General features: G+C 43.0%; 1 protein-coding gene across 6 annotated transcripts in view; it reads left to right on the forward strand.

Moving 5' to 3' along the window:
- DLGAP1 (DLG associated protein 1) overlaps positions 1 to 26,764 on the forward strand; it is a 937,306-nt gene that overhangs the window by 430,577 nt on the left and 479,965 nt on the right. The window lies entirely within an intron of this gene.

A 26,764-nucleotide genomic window follows, 5' to 3' on the forward strand; every position in this document is an offset into this window, starting at 1 on the left:
ACTCAGCCTGATACTGTGCAAAGGGTTGCTGCTGCCTTTTCAGGCTCTGCTATTGTACCCTGTACTGGTCTGCGGTGAGCAGGCTTTTCTGGGACTAAGTCCTGCTTTGCACACACTGAGCATGCCCAGGGTAAGATCTCTCAGTGGAGGTCTAGGGTCACATGCTCAGATACTGCAGCGACTTCCATTGGTCCTCCAGGAAGACCCTGTACCTGATCAAGTTCTGTGGCAGCCTTCCATTGGTCCTTCTTGGAAGGTCCTGTACATGCTGCAGCTATAAAAGGTTCGCATGGCCGCACGGCCATGCGCTAGTATCACCTTATGTTATGAGCTTGTTAATTGTGGTTGCGCCTGTACGTGTGTGTTCAGGGACCCGGCTGAAATAAGCCCCTAGAATACCGGCACCTCCGGTGAGGAGTATTGCATGAAGGTATTCAGGGACCCGGCTGAAATAAGCCCCTAGAATATCGGCTCCTCCGATGAGGACTGTTTGTATGCTTTTCTGGGTGCGTGACCACTGACTGCTTCCAGCTCAGCAGTTAGCTGTGTTCCCCTGTGACGCTAACAGGGCACAGCATCTTATTTCTAGCGACTCAGTGGAGTTAACAGAGTTCGCTTATACCGCCATATAGCGCCGCCATTTGCCATCAGCAGGTTCCTCTCCTGCACGGTGGACCCCGGATTGCGAACGCACCTATTTATACATATATATATACTCGGTGCGTTCCGCCAACCCTAACACATACTTGGCACACACTTATACACATAAACTCTTATACTTACATACATACATGTACATGGCACACACTTATGCACACTTACATGGAACAAGAGCAGGAGTTGCTGACAGCAGGACAGGAGCCATTTCCACCAGGAGCAGCACACACAGTGCTGCACTACTTACCTCACAGCTCAGGTTGGTAGCTGCCATCTGTATGTCTCTGTCTCCCTCAGAAGCCCTGTGCAAGAGGACAGGAGCACTGGCCAATGAGCACTTCTATCACTCTGATGGGGGAGGTTCAGTGGGCGATGCTCCTGTACTTCACTGCACGCTCCTTTTTCATTGCCACAAATGTCCAGACATTCCCAAAGTACATGGCCTGTGGTGATATCATGGTCACATGGCAGGTCACCTGATCGTGAAGTCACTACAGGTCCTCAGCCAGTCTCTACAAGGAAGCTTCACTGATAATGCTATTATAAGTGAAGATTCTGCTGTAGATGCTGGGGGCACCCAAGGGAGTGAGGGCCCTAGGCAGTTGCCTAGTCTGCCTTGCCCTAACACCAGCCCTAAGTATGCAGGTTTCTTGGAGTGTTGTCGAATGGAGATATTTCCCACTAGAAGTAATACTACTAAAGGAGAATACCTCAGTATGTAATGGATTCCAACTCTGCATGCCATTAATGAAATATACTATTTGTGGGTTCAATGGGTAACTTTGACTTGCATCTGCACTACAAAAATCCTCCATATAGCCTCCAAACTGAAAGTTGCATCTTTGTAGCAATGATGCCAATGAGAATCGTCATTAAAACTTTAAAAAAAACAAGCTTTGCTCATGTTAGTCCGTTTGTGGAGGCTATTTTTTTAATTCTAGTCACATGATAGTCTCTATGGGAACTGTTCCACTTGACATTTTTGTTAAAACTACCCCATTGTTTGTACCATTTTAATAACCAGCATAATCTATGAGGCCAAATAGCAACAGTACCTTTTTAGTTTAATGAAAACTGCTTAAATTTAATTCCAAAACTAAAGTCAAAAATATAAAACTTATGAAAAATTAAAATAATAGAAATAACAGTGATTTAGTAAAAAGTGGTATTGCAGCACTTGCTTTGAAGGTCAGTGGAATAAATAAAGGCTTTTGTTCAAATATTGTGCAATTTCTGTCCACTTGGTTTGCCAAGTTTTGAATGATTCATTGATAAATATGGCTCATTGATTATTTTCTATTACTTTACAAGCAACTTTAGCTTTTCTCTGCACTGCCTCACTATTTTCCACCTTTTATCCTTGCAACTGCATCACAACTCCATTTAAATGGTTGGGCTTTATGCATTTCCCTACACAACACGCAGATGTCAATACCTCTGTAGAAGGGGAAATCTGGTAGGTAGTCGTATTGCTGATCATCTTCATTGACAGCTTCTCTAGTGGTTCAAGCATATTCTAGTAATTTGGCTAGACATTGAATTTAAAAAAATGCATAATATCCACCTAAATCTACAACTATGAGGTCTATTTGGTAAATTTGGGGAAAATTTACAATGTTTGTTCTTTTTTGTGCCTGCTTATTTTGCTTACTTTGTGACAAGTTAATTTTAATTTAGTATATTAACTAATCCTATGCATGTAATTTTAGTCCGCCTTTGAAGACAAGTTATTCCTTAGATGGGCTACTGAACAAAATATCTACTGTTCATGGAGCTACTTACCACATTACTCAAAAAACAACTAGATTTACAGGCAAAGAAATCCAGAAACTTCCATTGCCAAGTCAATCACTTGACATGAATCACATAGAACATGTTTGGGACACAATTAATCATACATTGAGACAATATTCATGAAAATCTGTTTCCCGTGGAGAGTTTTGAGATTACTTGTATGTCAAGTGGGCCAACATTCTACAGGTCAAGATATCATAACTTGATTTGATTAAAGAGTTTTCATCAGTTTAAGCATTTTAAACTGACCTTATCATGGAGTAGCAGCTGCAGTGGTGAATAAAACATAGTTTATATATTTTTGTATTTGCCATCTCCAAGATATTAGATTGGGAATAAGTTAGAACTCGTGATTGGTTCATAGGGCTGCTACAACAGATTTGTATCTGGAGACATGTACTTCTTCCCCTGTATGATGTTGACCAATTATAAGGAAGCAGCAGCATACAGGGGAAAAAGAATATGCCCCCCTACAAAAGCTTAGAACAGGTTTCTCTGTGTGAGATGTAATAATATATGATCTCCTCATTGATCTCACAACAGAGCTGTGTGTGATTACAAAATGGCGGGAGGAGAGCAGGGATGCTTGTGATTACTAATAATTCTTCAGTTTTCATCTCACAACAACCAACGTTGGGGGAGTCAGCACAGCAAAGCTGAGAGCACTGTAGGAGGAAAGCTGTTAGAAATGTTTGCAATGAGACAAAGCTCAGCTCTGTTGTGAAGGTCCTCCCTCCACAGTGACTGCAATAAGGTGAAAGCTGAAAATATGTGTGCAATCTCACGTAGCTCTACAGTGAGATCAGTGAGAAAAGTGCTTCCTGTCATTCAGTGTTTCACAGAGGAGAAAACCTATTTTAAGCTTTTGTGAGAGTGTGTTCTTTTTCGCCTGTATCTTGCTTCCTGCTTATGATTGGTCAGTGTCATACAGGTGAAGAAGGACACTTCCCTAGATAAAATGTTATAATACCCAGTTGTGATTATCATAAATTATAACTTAAACTTTTCCAGCTAAAATTCCTGTAATGGAGATGGAAAATTTAAAAATAAAAACTATGTTTTACTCAGCTCTGCAGGCATTATTTCATGATGTGGGCAGTTCAACATGCTCGAACTGTAAGAGGTCCTCTTTAAAGGGAATCTGACAGAAGGTTCAAACCTCAACTGACCTAAACCATCTAAATGGACATAGAGGTGAAAAATTGAATAAAATGATACCTTGATATCTGCAATCCGATGTCTTATTCTAGAGAAAGCTTTTAGGTCTGTAGACAGGATCTACGTCGCACAGACAGTCTGCCTCCAGAAGTTATTTTAAATGAATAGGAGAGTTCCCAGTGTGATATATTAACAGAAGCATACATTCTAGATCATGTGAAGTCATTATTACCCTCTACTCCTCTTTGGTCAGACCTTATCTGGAATACTGTGTCCAGTTTTAGGCACCACATTGTAAAAAAGACATCAGTAAACTGGAGCAAGTTCAGATAAGAGTGACCAGAATGGTGACTGGTCTGCAAACCATATCCTATGAGGAACGTTTACAGGATTTGGCAATGTTTAGCTTGCAAAAAAGATCGAGAGGAGACTTAATAGCTGTCTACAAATATCTCAAGGACTGTCACATTGTAGAAGGATCATCTTTATTCTCATTTGCACAAGGAAAGACTAGAAGCAATGGGATGAAACTGAGTGGGAGGAGACACAGATTAGATATTAGAAAAAACTTTTTGACAGTTAGCTTGATCAATGAGTGGAACAGGCGGCCACAAGAGGTGGTGAGTTCTCCTTCAATGGAAGTCTTCAAACAGAGGCTGGACAGACATTTGTCTGGGATGATTTAGTGCATCCTACTTTGAGCAGGGGGTTGGACCAGATGACCCAGGGGGTCCTTTCCAACTCTACCATTCTATGATTCTTTGACTAACAGACTCTGACTTTCCTGATCTTACCACAGAGCTAACCAGAGCTAACACAGTACAGCAGAGCTGAGCTTTGTCTCATTGACAGCACATCTGCTACTGTAGCTCTCATATCATTGTGTTGTCAGTTCTGCTGCAGAGCTGTGTCTGATTACAACTAACACTTCTGACACAGCTTTCTTTTCGCAGTCAGTGTAGCTGAAAAGAAATGCAGCAGTGCTGACAGCACTATAACAGCAGAACTACAGCTGGAAATGTATTTGTATGTGGAACAACTCAGCTGTTATGTGCTGTCCTATCCCTGACATTGACAAACTTTGAGATGGAACCTGAAGAAGTGTAATTTGTAATCACACACAGCTCTGCAGTGAGAGCAGTAGAGCAGACTGTCCATGTTGACATGTCTCACAGTGGTAAATGCCCCTGTCACTTAAAATGAGCTTTGGAGGCTGACTCTCTTTGAGATCTCTGCCCTACCTATAAATCTTAACAGCTCATCTGCATATTAATAAAAATATTGATTTCTCTGAAATAAGGAATCGGATCGCAGATATCAAGGTATCTTTTTTTCACTTTTTATGTCTTGCATGCTCATATAAATAGTTTACAAAGGTTGATCCTTCTGACAAATTCCCTTTAAGGCTTTGTGGAAAGTAAATGTTAAGACAACTGAGCATTGATTTGCATATTTGGCATTAGTGTGAAGTGGATACTGTGAAATAGCAATGCCCAAAAATCAGTGTGACTTTTTATTTATACGTTATCCCTTTAGATCAGGGGTCAGGAACCTTTTTGGCTAAGAGAGCCGTAAACGCCACATATTTTGAAATATAATTCCGCGAGAGCCGTACAATATGTTTAAAGGGCCATTGACAGATCAATCGCTCCAATGTTCACTTAGTACAGCAAGGAATGCTCCTCCCTGCTGTATAAAGCCACAACTGGACTGAAACAATGGTAATTAGCAGTAAAAAATTAAATAAATAACTTACATTGTGAGCTTGCGATGCATGACATCAGTCCAGCAGTCTGGCTTCTTCTTTTTCCTGCGCATGACTGGAAGCTGGCATTCTTCCCACCTGATGTTGAGAGAATGCCAGATTTGAGTATATAGTATACAGTGTATATATAGTGTCAGTGTATAGGCAACACTGACTCACCAGTGACGTCTCTAGGTGAAGTCCTTCATCTTTCATCCAGCACAGACCGCCATCATTCCTTCCAGCCAGGACTCGTTTCTGCAGGAAATAACACAGTTATCTCGAGCTCCGCTTGCAGAACACATTACTTAATTTTTCACAACTTCTACATTACATCACATGAAGAAAAAAAGGCGATATAGTGTCACTCTGCACAGTAACCGTATCTACATTCTGCCCATGCCTCAAGTCCTGCCCCCAGTGTGTCCAGCATATTACCCCCATGTTGTCCAGCAATCTGCCCCAGTGTGTCCAGCATATTACCCCCATGTTGTCCAGCAATCTGCCCCAGTGTGTCCAGCATATTACCCCCATGTTGTCCAGCAATCTGCCCCAGTGTGTCCAGCATATTACCCCCATGTTGTCCAGCAATCTGCCCCAGTGTGTCCAGCATATTACCCCCATGTTGTCCAGCAATCTGCCCCAGTGTGTCCAGCATATTACCCCCATGTTGTCCAGCAATCTGCCCCAGTGTGTCCAGCATATTACCCCCATGTTGTCCAGCATATTACCCCCAGTGTGTCCAGCAATCTGCCCCAGTATGTCCAGCACTGCCCCCAGTGTGTCCAGCAATCTGCCCCAGTGTCCAGCCTTTCCCCAGTGTGTCCAGCAGTCTGCCCCAGTGTGTCCAGCATATTACCCCCAGTGTCCAGCATTGCCCCAGTGTGTCCAGCAATCTGCCCCATGGTCTCCTGTATTGCCCCAGTGTGTCCAGCAATCTGCCCCATAGTCTCCTGTATTGCCCCAGTGTGTCCAGCAATCTGCCCCATGGTCTCCTGTATTGCCCCAGTGTGTCTAGCATTCTGCCCCATGGTCTCCTGTATTGCCCCAGTGTGTCCAGCATTCTGCCCCATGGTCTCCTGTATTGCCCCAGTGTGTCCAGCATTCTGCCCCACGGTCTCCTGTATTGCCCCAGTGTGTCCAGCATTCTGCCCCACGGTCTCCTGTATTGCCCCAGTGTGTCCAGCATTCTGCCCCATGGTCTCCTGTATTGCCCCAGTGTGTCCAGTATTCTGCTCCATGGTCTCCTGTATTGCCCCAGTGTGTCCAGCATTCTGCCCCATGGTCTCCAGTATTGCCCCAGTGTGTCCAGCAATCTGCCCCATAGTCTCCTGTATTGCCCCAGTGTGTCCAGCAATCTGCCCCATGGTCTCCTGTATTGCCCCAGTGTGTCCAGCATTCTGCCCCATGGTCTCCTGTATTGCCCCAGTGTGTCCAGCATTCTGCCCCATGGTCTCCAGTATTGCCCCAGTGTGTCCAGCAATCTGCCCCATAGTCTCCTGTATTGCCCCAGTGTGTCCAGCATTGCCCACAGACAGTCAGACATAAAGAAAAAAAAAAAAAAAGTAAAATCCTCACCTCTCCCATTCCTAGCGTAGGTCCGGTGCAGTCAGCGTCTCTCCGGCTCTGCGACGCTCAGGACAGAGAGGCTGAGCGGCGTGCACAGGAGTCACGTCATCGCGCCCTCTGCTCTGAGACGTCGCAGAGTCAGAGGACGCTGCAGCTGCCGGCGCCGCAGGAACCAATAGAGGTGAGTATTAGAGCGGGGGCGGGGCCCGGGGGTGGGGGGAGCTGGTCATGGCGGCGGACGGCGCCGCCCGAAGATTTAAAGGGGCGTCTTTTTTTTTTTTTTCTCCCCGCTTCCTACTTGCCGGCCCCCTGTCTGCGAGCCAGATACGGCCATCAAAAGAGCCATATCTGGCTCGCGAGCCATAGGTTCCCGACCCCTGCTTTAGATGATTAGTTCATAGGCTTTATAAATAGGCTCAGCCATTTCTGAATATCATATCACATACCGTAGCCATTAAGATGTTATAAAACATCAATGACAGTAGATCAGTGCTGTTTCTTTAAAATCATACTTTTTATGATCACCCAGAGGAGATGCAATATCCATCTCAAATTTTCACCTTATTGTAAATGTTCTGATTCTTCTATGTTACTCTTTACAAGCTTTTTCAATTATTTGTCTTTGATTAGAAATTAGTTTCATGACCCATTGTCTTTGAAGGTCATTATTCATGTTTTATTGTCTGTTACATTGAAACCACAGAGAACAGGAAATGGAATTGTAGGCAATAGAAAAAGTTTCAAAATGGTTGGAGAAATCTGATTGAATATATAACGTAAGAGACAGAAATGGAGGCCTTTGTAATCATTTAATATCCAGTAGAGTAATAATACAAATATAAAACATCCTAAATTTAAGATGATAGCATTTACTAGAATGTTTCTAACTCGTTGGAACTGGAATAATACTGTTTAAAAGGCGCCATTCATTTTAACTAACTTCTGACATGTTGCAGTGCTATACCAGAAGTCTTAATCAGTGGATGTCAAGAAGACTATAGACATTCTATGTATCCATACACGGCTTGCTATTCTTTATGATACGAGCTAACCAAATAGTAATGAGGGAGCACAGTGTTTAGTATGATTAGTGGTGTCTCATCTGAAATTCAGCCTGTGGTTGGTGTTCATAGGAGACTGTGATTTTGCTTTTCACAGCTGTGCATAGCACAAGTGATCAGCCGATTGCGGGGTTAAGTCCCCTAAAATGACTATTAAAAACAGTAGAAAGTGGTTAAAAATGTTTTTAAAAATATGAAAAAATATAAAAGTTCATATGACCTCATCCCCCATTTGCCCCGTTAAAAATAAAGCAATTACAAAAATTAAAAATACACATATTTGGCATGGCTGTGTACATAAAAGTCCTGTCTATCAAAATATAAATAAATTAATCTTATCAGTAAGTGGCATGGTGAAAAAGAAATGAAACAGTACAATTAGGTTTTCTGCTGGCACAAGGGTCTCAAACAGATGTCCAGCAGTCATGGCAACCCATCGGCACCCCGTAATCATATTATGGATGCACCAATGGGTGCATAGAATGACATGCCCCTTTCCTGTACACATTAAATGCCACTGAAAGTCAGCGACAGTGGCATGGGAGAAAAAACAAAAGTGTTGCATTTATATTTTTGTTCAGTTTATGATCTTTGGAATTCTGACATATTTAGCTGAATAAATGTGTATTTTATTGTGTTTCTATATAATGACCGACATTTGTATATGTAATATTTGAGTGATGTTTGTATTTTGAATCCAATGCAACTGCTACACAGCTAGTATTGCGATATATAAAAATTGCAAGCATTTCAAAACATTCACACAGTCATGGCTTAAAGTGTTGGCTCTCTTGAAATTGTTCCAGAAAATAAAGTATTTCTCCCAGAAAATTGTTGCAATTACACATGTTTTGTTATGCACACATTTATTTTATGTGTGTGTGTTTTGGAACAATACAAAAAAAAACAGAGAAAAAAAATGCAAATTGGACATAATTTTACACACAACCCCAAAAATAAGCCAAACAAAATTGTTGGCTCCTTTCCAAAAATGTGGGTAAACAACTTTGTTTCAAGCATGTGATGCTCATTCAAGCTCACTTGTGGCAAGTAACAGGTTTGGGCAATATGAAAATCACACCTGAAATCAGATGAAAAGGGGAGAAGTTGACTGAATTTTTGCATTATGTGCCACACTAAGCATGGAGAACAGAAAGAGAAGAGAACTATCTGATGACTTGAGAGCTAAAATTGTTGAACAATATCAAACAATCTCAAGCTTACAAGTTAATCTCCAGAGAGCTTGATGGTCCTTTGTGCTCTGTGCTCAACATATCGGTAATCAAGAAGTTTACAACCCATGGCACTGTAGCTAATCTCCATGGAAGTGGACAGAAGAATAATATTCATGAAAGATTGCAATGCCAGCTAGTCAGGATGGTGGATAAACAGCCACAATCGAGTTTCAAAGAAATTCCAGCTGTCCTGCAGGCTCAGGGTGCATCAGTGTCAGCGCAAACTAACCGTTGACATTTGAATGAAATGAAGTGGTATGACAGGAAACCCAGGAGGACCCCAATGCTGACGTAAAGAGGCATAAAAAGCTTGACTTCAGTTTGCCAAAATGAACGTGAGTAAGCCAAAATCCTTCTGGGAAAGCATCTTGTGGACAGATGATACAAAGATAGAGTACTTTACTTTTTGGTAAAGCACATCACTCTACCGTTTACCGAAAAAGTAATGAGGCCTATAAAGAAAAGAACACAGTACCTACAGTCAAATGTGGTGGAGGTTCAAAGATGTTTTGGGGTGGTTTTGCTGCCTCTGATACTAAGTGCTGTGATGCAGTGACCCCTGTGGCAGCTAGAAGGTGCTGTGTGTGCTCCTCAGGATATGCATGGAGGCGTATCTGTTAATAATAATATTTATTTTTATATAGCGCTAACATATTCCGCAGCGCTTTACAGTTTTGCAGACATTATCATCACTGTCCCCGATGGGGCTCACAATCTAGAATCCCTATCAGTATGTCTTTGAAATGTGGGAAGAAACCGGAGTGCCCGGAGGAAACCCACGCAAACACGGAGAGAACATCCAAACTCTTTGCAGATGTTGTCCTGGGTGGGATTAGAACCCAGGACCCCAGCGCTGCAAGGCTGCAGTGCTAAGCACTGCGCCACCGTGCTGCAGTGTCTGTTGTTGTAATGGTGGTGAAACAGTGACTGGCAGAATTGTAAGTGACCGATATGTGTCCCAAAGGGAGTCTGCGTGCTAAGTCTGATGTAATGTTGTTGTTCTGGGACCTGTAGTCCCACAAGTGTTCATATAGTTGTAAGGGAGACTTACTAGGCTAGTTATGAGAGATGGGAGGGTCTAACTGGCCACACACACACTCTCACCTGTGGGAGTGGTTACAGCTCCATAATGTGACCAGGGTGTGGGTCACATGGTTGCTGAGTGTGAACCTGAATGGTCTATGCTGGAAGGTCCTGGAGAGCCTTTGTGTTGGAAGTGTCATCTCCCTGAAGAGCACATGGTGGGGCTTTGGACCTCGTGGCCTGGGGTGTTGGACAGACATCCATAATAGCACAGGTCACATGCCTGTGTGTTGGACGGTCCCCGGTAAGGACGGACGTCCTGAATAGCGCACTGAGTAACCTGTGTTGGAAAACCTGGGAGTAGGCTTCCTGAAGAGCACAACCTGTGTTGGATGTCCTGGGAGTAGGAATCCTGAAGAGCACATGACAGTGTGTCGGACGGTCCCATGTGGGATGGATGTCCTGAATAGCGCACAGTAAGACTATGGTCCTGGACAGTCTATATTGGAAGCTCCTGTGAGTGGAGTCTTCCTGGAGCACCTGAGAGGCTGTGGACCTGGATGGTCTGTGTTGGGGAAGCTAGCGTCCTTCGGTGGCTCTGGACTGACTGATGTGTGCCAGCCAGGCAAGTTGGTGAACCCCGTAAGGGAGTTTCCCCAGGAGAGAGGACTGACGAGGAGTCAGCAGATGGAGCAGGAGCTCCCATAAGGTACCATTGACTGTTGGTGCTTGTGATAATCTATGAACTGTGCGGTCTCCCACAGAAACTGAACGACGTGAGGTTCAGCGTGTTTAGAGACCGCGACCCAATGTCATATGCTATATATGACTAGGGACGTTGATGAACTGTTCGGCATATGGAGTCCCATGGTAACTGGATGAAGTGAGAGGTCCAGCATGTTTAGTGTCTGTGAGACAAAGCCGTATATGAAGTGTCTAAGATAAAGCTGCAAGATAATATCACCGATTGGTGCCTATTGTGTTCTGTGAAATGTAAATAATGAACTGTGCATACCCGGTTTATGACGCCATAATAAATTGCATGGACTGTGTTTAAACGAAAAACTGTGCCCGTGTGCTTGAATCCCGTGTCAAGAAAGTGTCCCCAACACATGCGGTAAGTACAATCTTACAGTGCCTTGACTGTGTGTGTTCTGTCCTCACTAGCTGAGGCAGGCTCATACGTAGCTATACAGTTAGCTAAACCGCTATACCGGGGTCCAATAAGGAGACTGTGGTTGAGTCTGTGCTTTATTAAACGTAGTGGTATATTGATGCGGTGAAACTGTGAACAATGATATACATAGAATCAGTGCATGGCATAGAACAGATACATAATACACATGATATACATTATGCATAACATTTAGGAAGCTAGTAACTGAACTGGGAGTACAACTGGCTAGGCTAGGCTAATATGGAGCAGAAATATCTATAGGAAGCATAAAGACATACCGGCAATGCAATCGCAAGGGGGATGAAGTGAAGCGTCTTTCCTTGAAGGCAGACTGAGGAAAGTGAAAGGAAAAATGGAGGGAAATGGAGGCTGAGCTACCATAATGCATTGCAAAGGAGGAGGAGAATCAGACATGGATAATACAAAAACAAGATTGAACTGCCAACATAACTCTGGCCGCTAGAGGGAGCCAAAGCATCACAGATGAATAAAGGCATGAATATATCAATACTGTATACTGAGGAAACTGCAATTATGCAAGCAAATAATCAGGGCAACAATATTAGATGGCGGAGACAGAACACTCCCCGTCTGGCATCAACGGATGTCACTACTCCTTTCTTCCGAAGGCAACAATAGGACCAGTTCAGATACCGGTCTGGAAAATGTCTTAGGTTCATTCCCTTTGGTCATCCTTAGCTCAACTTTGTGGACGTTGCCGTCCTTGCTCGGGAACGTTGCGGTAACTAGACCAAGTGGCCACTGGTTCCGGTGAATCTGACAGTCTTTCACAAGAACAAGGTCACCTATGTTCAGATTAGGTTTAGTAGATTGCCACTTCGTCCGTGGCTGCAGGGTAGACAAATATTGTTTGCGCCACCTGTCCCAGAAAGTATTTGCAAGACTTTGTACCTGTCTCCATTGGCGCTTGTAGAGGTCCTTAGTGTCGAATCCTCCTGGAGGGGCACTGGACAGTCCTGTTTTCTGGGTAAGTAAAGCAGCTGGAGTCAATAACAAAGGCTCCTCAGGGTCGTTAGGAACTGGAACTAGGGGTCTTGCGTTAATTATAGCTGCAGCTTCAGCCATGAAGGTGATGAGACTTTCATGGGTAAGCCTCGCTACTCCTTTACATTTTTCCATGTCACGAGTTCTGGTGGTCCTGAATGAGCGAGCTATATGTGTCAGGCAGGTAATGGCTCGAGAAAGTGACTTCCAACTTGAGAATCTGTCGAACCTGCAAGATCCAAGCTGGATAACAGAGGTCACTGTATGAAGGGTAGACACCTCAGGGCGGATTTCAGCATCTGAGTCCTCTCCTACTAGTTCAAAGGTGTCTGGAAAACATTCCTCAATGTACAATAGTTTTGGTCCCGAGAGCCACGTTGTGCTTCCTAGTCGACTTGCGTCAACTGCTCTAGTTGCATGATCTGCGGGATTCTGGTCTGTGGGTAGGTAATGCCACTGCTGTGGGTGAACTGATCTCCTGATTCGTAGCACTCTGTTATTGACATAAACGTAGAATCGCCTGCTTTCGTTGTGGATATATCCCAGGACTACTTTGCTGTCTGAGTAGAACTTGGCTTGTGTCAGGTCGATATCCATTTCGGATGCGATGAACTCCGCTAACTCAATGGCTAAGACTGCGGCACAAAGCTCTAACCTGGGTATAGTGTGCTCTGGTTGTGGTGCGAGTTTGGCCTTTCCCATGACGAAACCAATGTGGCACTGACATTTGGAGTCTACAGTTTTGAGGTAGGCAACAGCAGCAATTGCTTTGACAGAAGCATCTGCAAATACGTACAGTCTTTGGCTCTGTATCTCAGTAGATGGCACAGGGGTGTACGGTCTCGGCACATTCAGGTTGGAGAGTGCCGCTAACGAGTTCTTCCACTCTTCCCACTGGATCCTCTTCACAGGTGGCAGAGGTGCATCCCAGTCAAATTTTTCCCTAGTTAAGTCTCTTAGTAGGGCCTTGCCTTGTATAGTAACAAGAGCTGCGAAACCCAAGGGATCGTACAGACTGTTGATGGTAGACAGGACGCCTCTACGTGTGAAAGGCCTTTCTTCCTGGTTGTCCTGAAAGGTGAAAGTGTCTGACTGTAGATTCCAGAGAAGCCCGAGGCTGCGTTGCATTGGTGCGGGGTCTGACCCCAGGTCCAGGTCTCTGAGACCATTACATAGGTCTTGAGAAGGGAACGCTTCCATGAGTTCTTGGCTGTTTGAGGCTATTTTATGAAGCCTAAGGTTCGAGCAGGCAAGCATGTCCTGAGCTCTCCTGAGAAGACTGATGGCAGTCTCATTTGAAGGTATGGCTTTTAGACAGTCGTCGACATAAAAGTCCTTTTCTATGAATCGTCTGATATCTGCTCCGTATTCTGCTTCTCCTTCCTGAGCCAACCTTTTGAGTCCGTAAATGGCGACTGCAGGTGAAGGACTGTTGCCAAAGATGTGCACTCTCATGCGATACTCCGTGACTTCTTTAGTAGGATCATTGTCTCTGTACCAGAAGAATCTTAGGAAGTTCCTGTCTCTCTCTCTCACAAGGAAACAATGGAACATTTGCTGGATGTCAGCGATGAAGGCAATGGAATCCTTACGGAAGCGCATAAGTACACCCAGTAGTTTGTTATTGAGGTCTGGTCCTGTCAGTAGAACATCATTCAGGGAGACATCATTAAATTTAGCACTGGAATCAAACACGACTCTGATCTGGCCTGGTTTCTTAGGGTGGTATACTCCGAACATGGGTAGGAACCAGCATTCTTCAGAGTCTTTGAGAGTGGGAGCTAGTTCTGCGTGACGGTTTTCAAAAATCTTTGACATGAAGGAGAAAAAGTGATCTTTCATCTCTGGTTTCTTTTGCAGACTACGAATGAGAGAGGAGAAACGTTGTAATGCCTGATTTCTGTTGTTCGGTAGACGTGGTCTGTGGGTTTTGAAGGGAATAGGTGCGACCCAGCTGTTGGTCTCATCTTTAACGAGTCCCTTGTCCATTACCTCTAAGAACAACTTGTCCTCTACCGACATTGCCACTTGGTTGTCCTGCTTAGTTCTCTGGAAGACTGTGCACCCTAACTGCTCCTCATAGCTTCCCGACACTATATTGCTGTCGTGAGTAAAGTCTATTAGATGGTTGGGCAGTTGGATGCTGTGTGGCAGTTCCCTGACATGGAACTCATTGTTACAAGGTTGAAACAGAGATGGACGTCCTTTCTCCAATGTATTTGTCAGCATGCTTGTCACAGAAGATGGGGCATGCATGCGTCCCAAGCATACGTTGCCAATTATGACCCATCCTAGGTCTATCTTTTGGGCATAGGGAGCATTGTGGAGTCCATTGATATGACGTCTCACTTTATGAACCTGCAGGATATCTCTCCCCAACAGCAGAATTATCTGGGCCTGCTGGTCGAGTTCCGGTATAAGGTGTGCTATTCGTTTTAAGTGAGCGTGATGGATTGCTACATCTGGTGTAGGGATTTCAGATCTGTTGTCTGGGATCTGGTTACATTCGATGATCGTAGGTAGCGGTAGGCAGAATTGTCCATCTAAAGACTCGATCTGGTAGTCAGTAGCTTTCCTGCCTGCTGTTGTCACAGTACCTGCACACGTCTTTAAGGAGTAGGGAGTCCTTGGCCCTTTGATGTTGAATAGGTCAAAGAACGTTGATCTAGCCAAGGATCGATTACTTTGATCATCCAAGATAGCATACAGTCTTACAGCTTGGTCTCTATGGCCCTTCGGGTATACTTTGACGAGGCATATTTTTGAACAGGACCTACTGTCTATTGTCCCTTTGCAGACCTCGGTACATTGTGAAGTGATCTCTGGCGTAGCTGTATCAGTGTTCCTTTCCTCCCCGCCATGCTCACTGTCAGCTGGCGTGTTTTGTGTACTCCATGGAGCTGGGCCAGGGTGTAGAGCGGTGTTATGATCTGTGGTGCCACATTCTGTGCATTTTACACTGACCTTGCAATCCTTGGCGAGATGAGCTGTGGACGAGCAGCACTTGTAGCAGATACCGTTTTCTTTCAGGAAGCTTCTGCGATCTGGCATAGATTTTCCTCTGAAGGCTCTGCATTTCAGGAGAGGATGAGGCTTCTGATGAAGTGGGCACTGCTTGTCAGGGTCCTGCACCTTTGTCTCTGATTGGGAGCAGCCAGCAGACCTGTAATTAGAACCTGGAGAAGAAACATAAGTCTTGTGTACTTCCACAGATGTTCTGCGTGGATTTGCAGGTGGTGACGGTGTGGCATATGGTATTGCAAAGTCAAAGCTGGGATCGTTTCTAATTCTCGCTTGTTGGTGTATGAAGTCTACAAAAACGGAGAAGGGAGGGAATGGAACGCTGTGTTTGTATTTGTACGTGGAACCATGTGTGAGCCACCTCTCCTGTAGATTGTAGGGCAACTTCTGGACTATAGGGTTAACACCTCTGGCTGTGTCGAGAAATGCAAGTCCCTGTAGGTCGTCCTCATATTTGGCAACTTGGACTTCCTTTAGCAGGTCGCTTAGCTCTCTAAGTTTCTGGAGACCTTTGTTAGATATTTTAGGAAAGTCATCGATTCTTTTGAACAAGGCTCTTTGTATTACTTCTGCTGAGCCGTAACACTCATCCAGCCTTTTCCAGATCTCTTTGAGGCCAGTCTCAGGGCGGTTTATATTAATGTCTCTGATCCTTACTGCGTGTTTGACTGACTCTTCTCCCAGGTATTTGACTAACAAGTCTATCTCTTCCCTGTGTTGTAGCCCCAAGTCTCTAATGACATTTTGGAAGGAAGCTTTCCAAGCTCTGTAACCTTCAGCTCGGTCAGTGAATTTCATGAGTCCCTTGGCAACCAGTTCACGTCGTGTGAAGAACTTGGCAAATTCTGTCGTGAACCGGTTGTCAGCAGAGTATACTGGTGATGGGTCGCCCTGATAGTGATGTGAGGTGCGTTCGTACCTGTTAGTGTCCTCATGGTGGCGCCAGCCGGTGTCGTATTGCTTCGGCCTGATGTACGGTGCGTCAGCAGGGTGATCCACGTTGGTTACCTGATGAGGAGCAAGGTAGTCATTAGCAGAGTTGTTTTGCCTCACATTTTCGAGTTTGTTTCTGTCCTGAGCCTCGTGACGACTCTCGCTCACTTCGCTGGAGGTGTCGTATTCTGGTTTTGGTACTGGTTCAGGGTTATAGTTTGGATCAGGAAGTTCATTAACATACTGAGATGTGCGTTGTGGTGAGTCTTGCAGTGGAAACTCCAGACTCGACGTACTGCTTTGGCTATGCAGCTTGGGATTTTGCACGGCTTCTAGCGATTCTGCTTCGGCGAGGGCTGCGGCAGCTTCCCTTTTTGCTGCTAGGCTTTCTAAGGCGGCATCCACACGTGCCTTCTCTAACTGCGTTCTTCTCTCTTGGTCGGCTCTCTCTAAGCGTGACCTTCTCTCTTGCTCGTCTCTCTCTAAGCGCGACCTTCTCTCTTGCTCGTCTCTCTCTAAGCGCGACCTTCTCTCTTGCTCGTCTCTCTCTAAGAGTGACCTTCTCTCTTCGTCATCTAGGCGTGCTTTTTCTAATTTAAGTTGCATCTCTTGGTCAGCAAAGCTCGCTCGTATTTTGGCGGCTTCAGCATTTGCGCGGGCAATGGCGACCGCGCTGCTGATGTTGTCTTTAAGGAGACGGAAGTAACAGATCTTGTCCTATGTGATTTGTGAGACATGGTGTCTTGGGAAAGTGCTTGGCTGTGCAGAGATTGCTGCAGCTGTATTCAGTCTCTGTGTAGCCGGTGACTTGAATCCCACTAGTTGGATGGTTGCCGTTTCACTGTTCTGTCCTCACTAGCTGAGGCAGGCTCATACGTAGCTATACAGTCAGCTAAACCGCTATACCGGGGTCCAATAAGGAGACTGTGGTTGAGTCTGTGCTTTATTAAACGTAGTGGTATATTGATGCGGTGAAACTGTGAACAATGATATACATAGAATCAGTGCATGGCATAGAACAGATACATAATACACATGATATACATTATGCATAACATTTAGGAAGCTAGTAACTGAACTGGGAGTACAACTGGCTAGGCTAGGCTAATATGGAGCAGAAATATCTATAGGAAGCATAAAGACATACCGGCAATGCAATCGCAAGGGGGATGAAGTGAAGCGTCTTTCCTTGAAGGCAGACTGAGGAAAGTGAAAGGAAAAATGGAGGGAAATGGAGGCTGAGCTACCATAATGCATTGCAAAGGAGGAGGAGAATCAGACATGGATAATACAAAAACAAGATTGAACTGCCAACATAACTCTGGCCGCTAGAGGGAGCCAAAGCATCACAGATGAATAAAGGCATGAATATATCAATACTGTATACTGAGGAAACTGCAATTATGCAAGCAAATAATCAGGGCAACAATATTAGATGGCGGAGACAGAACAGTGTGCACGGCATCTTGAAATCTGAAGATTACCAAAGGATTTTGGGTCGTAATATAATACTCAGAGTGAAAAAGCTGGGTTTGTTTTCTACGTCATGGGTCTTCAAGCAGGACAATGACCCCAAAGCATACTTCAATAAGCACCCAGAAATGGATGGGAAAAAAGCACTGTAGAGTTCTGAAGTGGCAAGCAATGAGTCCGGATCTAAATCCCATTGACCATTTGTGGAGAGATCTTAAAATTGCTGATGGGAGAAGTCAACCATCAAATATGAAAGACTGGAGCAGATTGCAAAAGAAGATTGGTCCAAATGTTCAGTTGAGAGGTGTGAGAACCTGGTTGATGGTTATAGGAAGCAAGTGATTGCAGTTATTTATTCCAAAGGGTGTGCAACCAAATATTAAGTTAAGGCTGCTATCAATTTTTTTCCAGCCCATTTTGGGGGTTTTGTGTGAAATTGTGTCCACTTTGCATATTTTTTTCTCTCTTTTTTTATTGTGTTGTTCTAATACATACGAATGAAACAAACATGTGTATAACAAAATGTGTAATTGCAATAATTTTCAGGGAGAAATACTTCATTTTCTGTAACAATTTTAATGGTGCCAACACTTTTAGCCATGACTGTATATAATGCATTTGGAAATAAAACAAGATTAAAAAAAAAAAAAAAAGACTAACAAGAAAAGCATCACATGTCTTTGCAGAAAACCATATCTATCGAAACATTGCATATTTTCATCACATCGGGAAATCTTGGGTACATATAAAATTAATTATTGTGAATCTAATCTATCTTTCTTTTCTCTTGTCTTATTTACCTTTAGTAGTAATATGAATATGCACGGAGAACATTTCCAAATATTTACATTGCAGATGTGAATTATTCAAATTGGGCCCAAACTGTTAATTTCTTTATGTTGACATCACATTTGCTGTAGTTTACACCGACTCAATTAATCTTTAGCAATCAAGTTTTTATATGCATTGCAGAGCAAACAAATAAGAACTAATGGTTTCTGTATATTTAGGCATAAAACCCTAAAGTCAAAAGCAGAGAATCATTTTACATGTTAATTTTTAGTCATAAATTCACTTTAGTTTTTAGATTTTGTTTCATTATGAATTTGTAGTTTGCATATTCTCATGTAGGACGTTGCCTTAAACACATTGTGAATAATTCAATTGTTGAAGCAAACATAAAGCTAGGTTCACATTGCGTTAGGGCAGTCCGTTTAGCGCATACGCTAACGGACTGCGTTAACGCAATGTCAAAAAAGGGATCGCGTTTAGCGATCGCGCTAGCGCAGATACCCGATCTGCGCTAGCGAGAACGGACCCAAAAACGCTGCAGACAGCGTTTGAGGTCCGTCACAAAATAACGGAGCATCGATAACTCATGCCAAAAATGGCATGCGTTAGGATGCGTTACATACATTGCAGTCAATGGGTGCGCTAACGGATCCGTTACATTGCGTTAGTGGCGCTATGTAACGGATTCCGTTAGCAGATATCCACTATTGCAATGTGAACCTAGCCTTAGAAACTTTGTAATTTTATCTTTCTCTACCCATGACTCACTAATCAATCATTCTGAAAGTCTGCTTTAATCTGTGTAATTTAAGAGAAAAAGGACTGCTGACTCTCTTAGGGATCAGTTTACAGTTGTTTAGTACAGGATCAGAGTGAGAAAAAGAGCAAAAAGTCAAACATTGTTGCTGCTTTCTTACAAGTATTATATTGCCCACCCAGGGGCATAACAACTGCGGTCACCACTGTGACTGGGCCCAGCGGGTTAGGGGCAGCATATGCTAGCTGAAACTTCAACTGGGTGTGTGTCCTCAGACGCACAGCCTGTTTAAGTACATTACTCACACAGACCCATTGGGTGCGTGCACGACAATACATGCTGCTGGACAATCAGAGGCCAGCACCTTACGTCGGCATGCACGTGATGGGAAGCATGGCAGTGACGTCATGTACTCCCATAGCATGCCAAAGTCAGCTGATGGCTTCATAAAAGAACTCTGTGTGGCAGGAGAACAAAGGGAAGGTAAGTATTTATTTATTTTTTAAATCAGTGACCATACTAGTACATGGATGATGATGGGGATGCATTATACTTGACTATGGATGACTGCCATGGGGTGTATTATACTTTATGGATGACTAGGGGGTGTTTTACAGGTGCTTTTCACAAAATTAGAATGTCATCAAAAAATTAATTTATTTCAGTTCTTCAATACAAAAAGTGAAACACAAATATTACATAGAGTCATTACAAACCGAGTGATCTATTTCAAGTGTTTATTTCTGTTAATGTTGATGATTATGGCTTACAGCCAATGAAAACCCCAAAGTAATTATCTCAGTAAATTAGAATAATTAACAAAAACCACCTGCAAAGGCTTCCTAAGCATTTTTTAATCTGTATCGGTAGGCTCCACAATCATGGGGAAGACTGCTTACTTGACAGATGTCCAGAAGGTTGTCATTGACACACTCCACAAGGAGGGTAAACCACAAAAGGTCATTGCTATAGAAGCTGACTGTTCACAGAGTGCTGTATCCAAGCCCATTAATGGAAAGTTGAGTGGAAGGAAAAAAGTGTGGTAGAAAAAGGTGCACAGGCAACCGGGATAACTACAGCCTTGAAAGGATTGTAAAGAAAAGGCCATTCAAAAATTTGGGGGAGATTCACAAGGAGTGGACTGTTGCTGGAGTCATTGCTTCAAGAGCCACTACACATAGATGTATCTAGGACATGGTCTACAAGTGTCGTATTCCTTGTGTCAAGCCACTTATGACCAATAGACAACGCCAGAAGCGTCTTACCTGGACCAAGGAGAAAAAGAACTGGGCTGTTGCTCAGTGGTCCAGGGTGTTGTTTTCAGTTGAAAGTAAATTTTGCATTTCATTTGGAAATCAAGTACCAGAGTCTGGAGGAAGAGTAGAGAGGCCACAATCCAAGCTGCTTGAGGTCTAGTGTGAAGTTTCCACAATCATTGATGGTTTGGGGACCCATGTCATCTGCTTGTTAATTATTCTAATTTACTGAGATAATGACTTCTGGGTTTTCATTGGCTGTAAGCCATAATCATCAACAGTGACAGAAATAAACAGTTGTAATAGATCACTCTGTTTGTAATGGATCTGTATAATATATGAGGTTCGCTTTTTGTATTGAAGAACTGAATAAATTAACTTTTTGATGATATTCTGTTATATTCTGATATTTTGTGAGAAGCAACTGCATCTTTTATTGATGACTATGGGGGTGCACTACACTTTTTGGGTGACTATGGGATGCATTATACTTTATGCATGACTATGGGCTGTGCATTATACTTTATGGATGTCTATGGGCTGTGCATTATACTTTATGGTGGAATATGAGCTGTGCATTAAACTATATGGATGACTATGTGCTGTGCAGTATATTATATGGAGGACTATGGGATGCATTATACTATATGGAGGACTATGGATGGTGCATTATACTTCTTCTATGGAGCCCCATTACTTCTATGTACTCCCCTGGTGCGTATAATGGTTTATTTTCTTCTATACACCAAAGAACAGTGGCAAAACAGAGGACACATACCAAACTGGTGGATATACTGTATATAGCAGAATGGGACCCGGATAAGGGACATATACTGGAATGGGCGATTGGGGGCCCCGGTCCAATACTTGCACCAGAGCCCATCAAACTCTAGTTACGCCACTGTCTTCACTAAGACCTGATTTTACCGTCATTGCGCTGCTTGTGAAGATGTATTAAACACAATTGGGAGAGCAGAAATTCCTCAGGTCTATGTGTATTGCATGTAGGAGGCATCAAGGCAGCAGGTCTTTAACCATTAGCTCAAAGAAATTAAAGATAAAATGTTATGAATGGAAAACTGGTGATTACTAAAGGATCCAAGTTGTATAATGGCCCAAAATAGTGTCATTTCTAATGCATACGTGACAAATTATTCTAAAAAGAAGTCACATAAAACAACAGATAAGCATTAGGTTAATTAAGGTGTAACTATTGAAATTGATGAAGATTTAGATCAATGTACTGCCTCTATGGTAAGCTGAATTTCTATGGAACAAGCGTTCTTCTTTAGGGCAGCCTATAACATGCAGTTTGGGAAAGTTATACCTTTAAATAACATTGCAAAGTGTTATTGTTCTCCAATAGTAATTTTTGTCACTTTATACTTCAAGCAGAGTGTTATTTTATGGTAGACTTCAGACTTCGCAATATATTTCATAGATTAGCTTCTCAGGTAATGAGCCCCCGTGTAGAGATGAATCTCTATAGGACAGCAATACAAAATGCTATCTAACACAGGAAAAAGTATACCACATAAACCTGCTCCATAATCTCCATAAGTCTAAAGAAATAACAACATAAAGCATTCCAAGGAAGACTTTGCGTTCTGCATCTCTTATGTCCTAGACGCCTTTTAATTTATATAGGTGATTATTCTTTGTTAGGGCACTTGTCATGTTTTATTATGTATTCACTTTCTGTTTACGTCAGTACTAAAAAGATACGCAGAACAATATATAAATTCAGTACAGATCCTAGGTCCGGATGTTCGTGTGCGGGGTGATGAATGAATGGGAGACTTTGTTATTTAATCATAAACCCGTAAAAATACAGACAAGGATGAAACACAGACAATGCTTGACCCTGGAGAATTTTCTTAATGGACATTTCTAAAGGAAACCTATGTTTGGAGCGTAGATATTTGTTTTTCTAGTGTTCACAATGGGAGCTATAAAATAAAATTAGGACAATAAGGATAAATAAATGCAATAACTGAGCCAGCAGATTGCACTTCTTGGTTAACTTTACTCTTTTGGAAATAGTTTTCTTGAACTTCAATATTATAAAACATTCTTTCTAAATATATGCTCATCTATCATCTTCAATGTATCATCTATCTATCTATCTATCTATCTATCAGTCATCTAACTATTAATACATAAGGTTATGTATGGGCAGCATGGTAGCTCAGTGATTACCACTGCAGACTTTCAGCGCTGGGGTCCTGGGTTTAGATCCCACCAACTACAACATCTGCAAGGAGCTTGCCTGGGTTTCTTTCAAGTGCTCCAGTTTCCTCCCAAAATCCAAAGATATACAAATAGGGAATTTAGATTTTGATCCTTATTGGGGACAGGGCTGAAAGTGTCTGTAAGACACTATGGAATTGATGGCGCTGTATAAATGAGTAAAATATATATAGGTACACATACTGTATATACTGTACTGTGCCATCTATCTAAAATGCGCAGTATATCTATCTGTCTGGCAAACTATCTATCTCTTCCATACATGGTACAGAGAATACAGTTTCACGTTGCCCTTGGACTACGGCAAACCCAACAGTCAAGTTAGGAAAAGAGAATATTAGTTTATTATCCCCGTGCTATGACATTATTGTGCTCATTATTCTGTATTATAATGGACATCATATTCATCAAATCATAGTATCAAATTTATCAAGATTCTTATTATCTTAAAATTTTGGGCAAATCCTGTAGGATTCTGTTTAAAATTGGAGAAACAATAGCCATAAGTCCACTATGTTTGGTCATTTCGATGAGGGAAAGACAAATGTCAGACACCTCTGCGGGTGGCATGTCTCCAATTGCCCAGTAATGGTGTAATTCTCATTGTTGGCAGATATCAAAATAATTTAATGTGTACAAGCATGTCTTAGGTGTTGAAATAATTTGTTATGCATGATATCAAACAGTTGATATTTTAGATAGCCAGGCTTCAATTCATGAAGGCGCTTAGGTCAGAAAATTAGAAAAAACATTTTCAAATGTTGTAAAAAATTTTCCCAATTCGAAAGTTTGCTACTTTTTAAGCCAGTCTAAGCCCGCCTGTCTAATTCATCAAAAGTGACACTGCTCTAGTGGCACAACTTACTCCAGAATTGTATTACAGTCTGACAGTCACTTATAAGAAGCCCCAAATTCATTAAGTGGTGCATCTTACGCCAGCAGTCCCAATCATTAATACTGGCATATAAAACAACAGTTTTAACTAATCAGACCCCAAGCTTTGGTTTTACATGAACTGGAAAGTACAGTATTTTTTGGACTATAAGACGCACCGGAACATAAGACGCACCCCAAATTCTGGGGTGAAAATTATAAAAACAAAGATTTTTATAAGATGGGGGTCCATCCTATTGTCTGAATTTAAGGTATTTTACCTGAGGGCTGGCGGTGGTACAGCAGAGTCACAGGAGGCTGATGTTCGGTGTGGGCTGTGGGGAGTGCACCTTAGCAGGGTCCTTTCCTGCTAAAGTGGGTGATGCCACGGCCTGGTGTCCACGGGGGTTGCGGCAGTAGTGTGGCAGTGGCAGAGGTGCGGTGATGCTGAGGCGCGATGGGCAGTACGGCGTGCACCTGATCAGGGTCCCTTCCTCAGGTGTGTTGACGCCGTGGCCTGGTATCCAAGGCAAGCAGCAGAGCTGGGTTAATCACAGGTTTCTCGGTGGTGGTGGCCATCTTCCTGAGGCCGTGCGTGCGCAGATTGAGTACTCTGTTTCCAGGGGCTTCAGGAAAATGGCTGCAGGAGGCAGCGCATGCACAGATGGAAATCGCAGTGACTATTTTACTGAAGCCAAGTGAAGCCGAGATCTCAATCTGCGAACTCAGCTTCAGGAAAATGGCTGCCACGATCTCAATCTGCGCATGCGCAACCTCCCGCGGCCATTTTCCTGAAGTCCCAGGAAGCAGAGAACTCAATCTACGCATGAGTGGCCTCAGGAAGATGGCCGACGCCACCGAGAAACCCGTCATTCAGGTGCACGCCTTACCTCCGATCGTGCCTCAGCATCGCCGCACCTCTGTCGCCACCACACCACACCACTGCCACAACCAACCAGTAAGCTTGCGTTCTAACTAAGACGCACCCCCCCCCCCATTTTCCTCACAAAAATACTGTAGGTCAATGAAAGTTTCTTAGACATGTGAATAGGTAAGGGGATTAAAGAAATTATAAGTGAGGGGATCCGATTGAATCCAATAATTAAATAATCAGAATGGTTATCATAATTATTGAAAAACTAGACATGACCCTTATATATTGTATATATTTATAGCTCTGGCAAAAATTAAGAGACCACTGCAAAATGTTCAGTTTGTCTGATTTTTCTCTTTATTGGTATATTTTAGGGCAGCACGGTGGCTCAGTGGATAGCACTGCAGCCTTGCAGCTCTGGAGTACTGGGTTCTACTCCCACCAAGGACAACATCTGCAAGGAGTTTGTATGTTCTCCCCATGTTTGCGTGGGTTTCCTCCAGGCACTCCGGTTTCCTCCCACATTCCAAAGACATACTGATAGGGAATTTAGATTGTGAGCCCCATTGGGGACAGTGTGTGCAAAACTGTAAAGCGCTGCGGCATATGTTAGCGCTATATAAAGATTATTATTATTATTATATTTTTGAGTAAAATGAAAATTGTTCTTTTATTCTATAAACTTCTGATAACATGTCTCTGAATTTCCAAGCAATAAATTTTGTTTTTTTTTCTGAAAAGGAGAAATGGTCCAAATTAAAAACCCCCAGTGCTTTCAGACCTCGAATAATGCAAAGAAAACAAGTTCATAATCATTTAGAAACAACAATATTAATGTTATAGCTCAGGAATAGTTCAGAAATCAATATTTTGTGGAATAACCATGATTTTTAATCACAGCTTTCATGCATCTTGGCATGCTTTCCACCAGATAGATAGAAAAAAAGGCCGTGCTCTATGCATAGCAAAATATAGATGAAAAAAGTTTATTTCATGTCCAGGTACAGAACATTTCGACTCAAAATGTGAGCATTTTATACTTGGTAAAGCCTCACATCTTTACCCGAAATGACTTGTACGTTGGGCATGGAATAAACTTCTATCTATTTTTGCTATGTATGGAGTGCGACCTCTTGTTCTCCTATATATTATCATTATCCGGAGGATTAGTAGGATTGCACTCAAACTTTGGAAGACTGGTGCTGCTTCACCTTCTTTTGAAAAGTAGATAGATAAATAGATAGATAATAGATATATAGATAGATTAATAGATGATGGATAGATAGATGGATAGATAGATATATACATATAGATAGATAGATGGATTAATAGGTAAATAGACAAATATGAGAGATAGATAGATAGTGTAATGCTGCGGTAGCACTGTACGCAGTGAAGAGGCAGTGACCCACAAAGTTAAAACACAAGTCTCTTTAATGTGTTACTTCACACATAAAGGTGCATAGCATTTTATAGTACACGTCATCAAATTTCAATACACATAGTTGCATCTCGTCTCAGTGCCTGTTTCATAGCACTACACATGCTGGACCTCTCCTTGTCTAGTATCCCTGGGGTGACCGCACACCATATTACAGTCTCCAAACACAGCTTCACATGTTGCAGACACTACACACTCCGCTGTATCACAGAATCTTTACTCACACAGCCGTACACAGACCAGGATATCCTCTGGATAGCAGCCGGGCAACATATCCACCTGTTTGCAATCATTACACATGCCAGTCCTCTTTTGAGTACAGGACATCTGCAGCACCTCAGGTGACCGGTTGCTGCAGGGATGTTGCTTTCCTTTCGGGGAGGGTAATATAATACTCAGAGGCAATGGAGTTCTCTTCACCAGGTAAGGCACCCACACACAACATATTCCAAATCCAGGCCAGGAGGGGGAGCTCAGGACCCAGATTCAGGGGAGCTTCCCTAAGCTATATGTATCCTGAACTGGAGGAGGAGCTGGACAGTTGGTCCTAGGAGACCAAGCAGAGCAGACGTCTAGAAGAGGCGCAGCGCAGACAGAGAGGCCTGGCAGCTACGAGGGAGCTGCAGCCTCTGGAAGGAGGAAGACCTGAGGGGTTGAATGTGGAGGAGCCA

This window comes from Ranitomeya imitator, chromosome 6, assembly GCF_032444005.1.
Source record: "Ranitomeya imitator isolate aRanImi1 chromosome 6, aRanImi1.pri, whole genome shotgun sequence".
In the NCBI taxonomy this organism is placed as follows: Eukaryota; Metazoa; Chordata; class Amphibia; order Anura; family Dendrobatidae; genus Ranitomeya; species Ranitomeya imitator.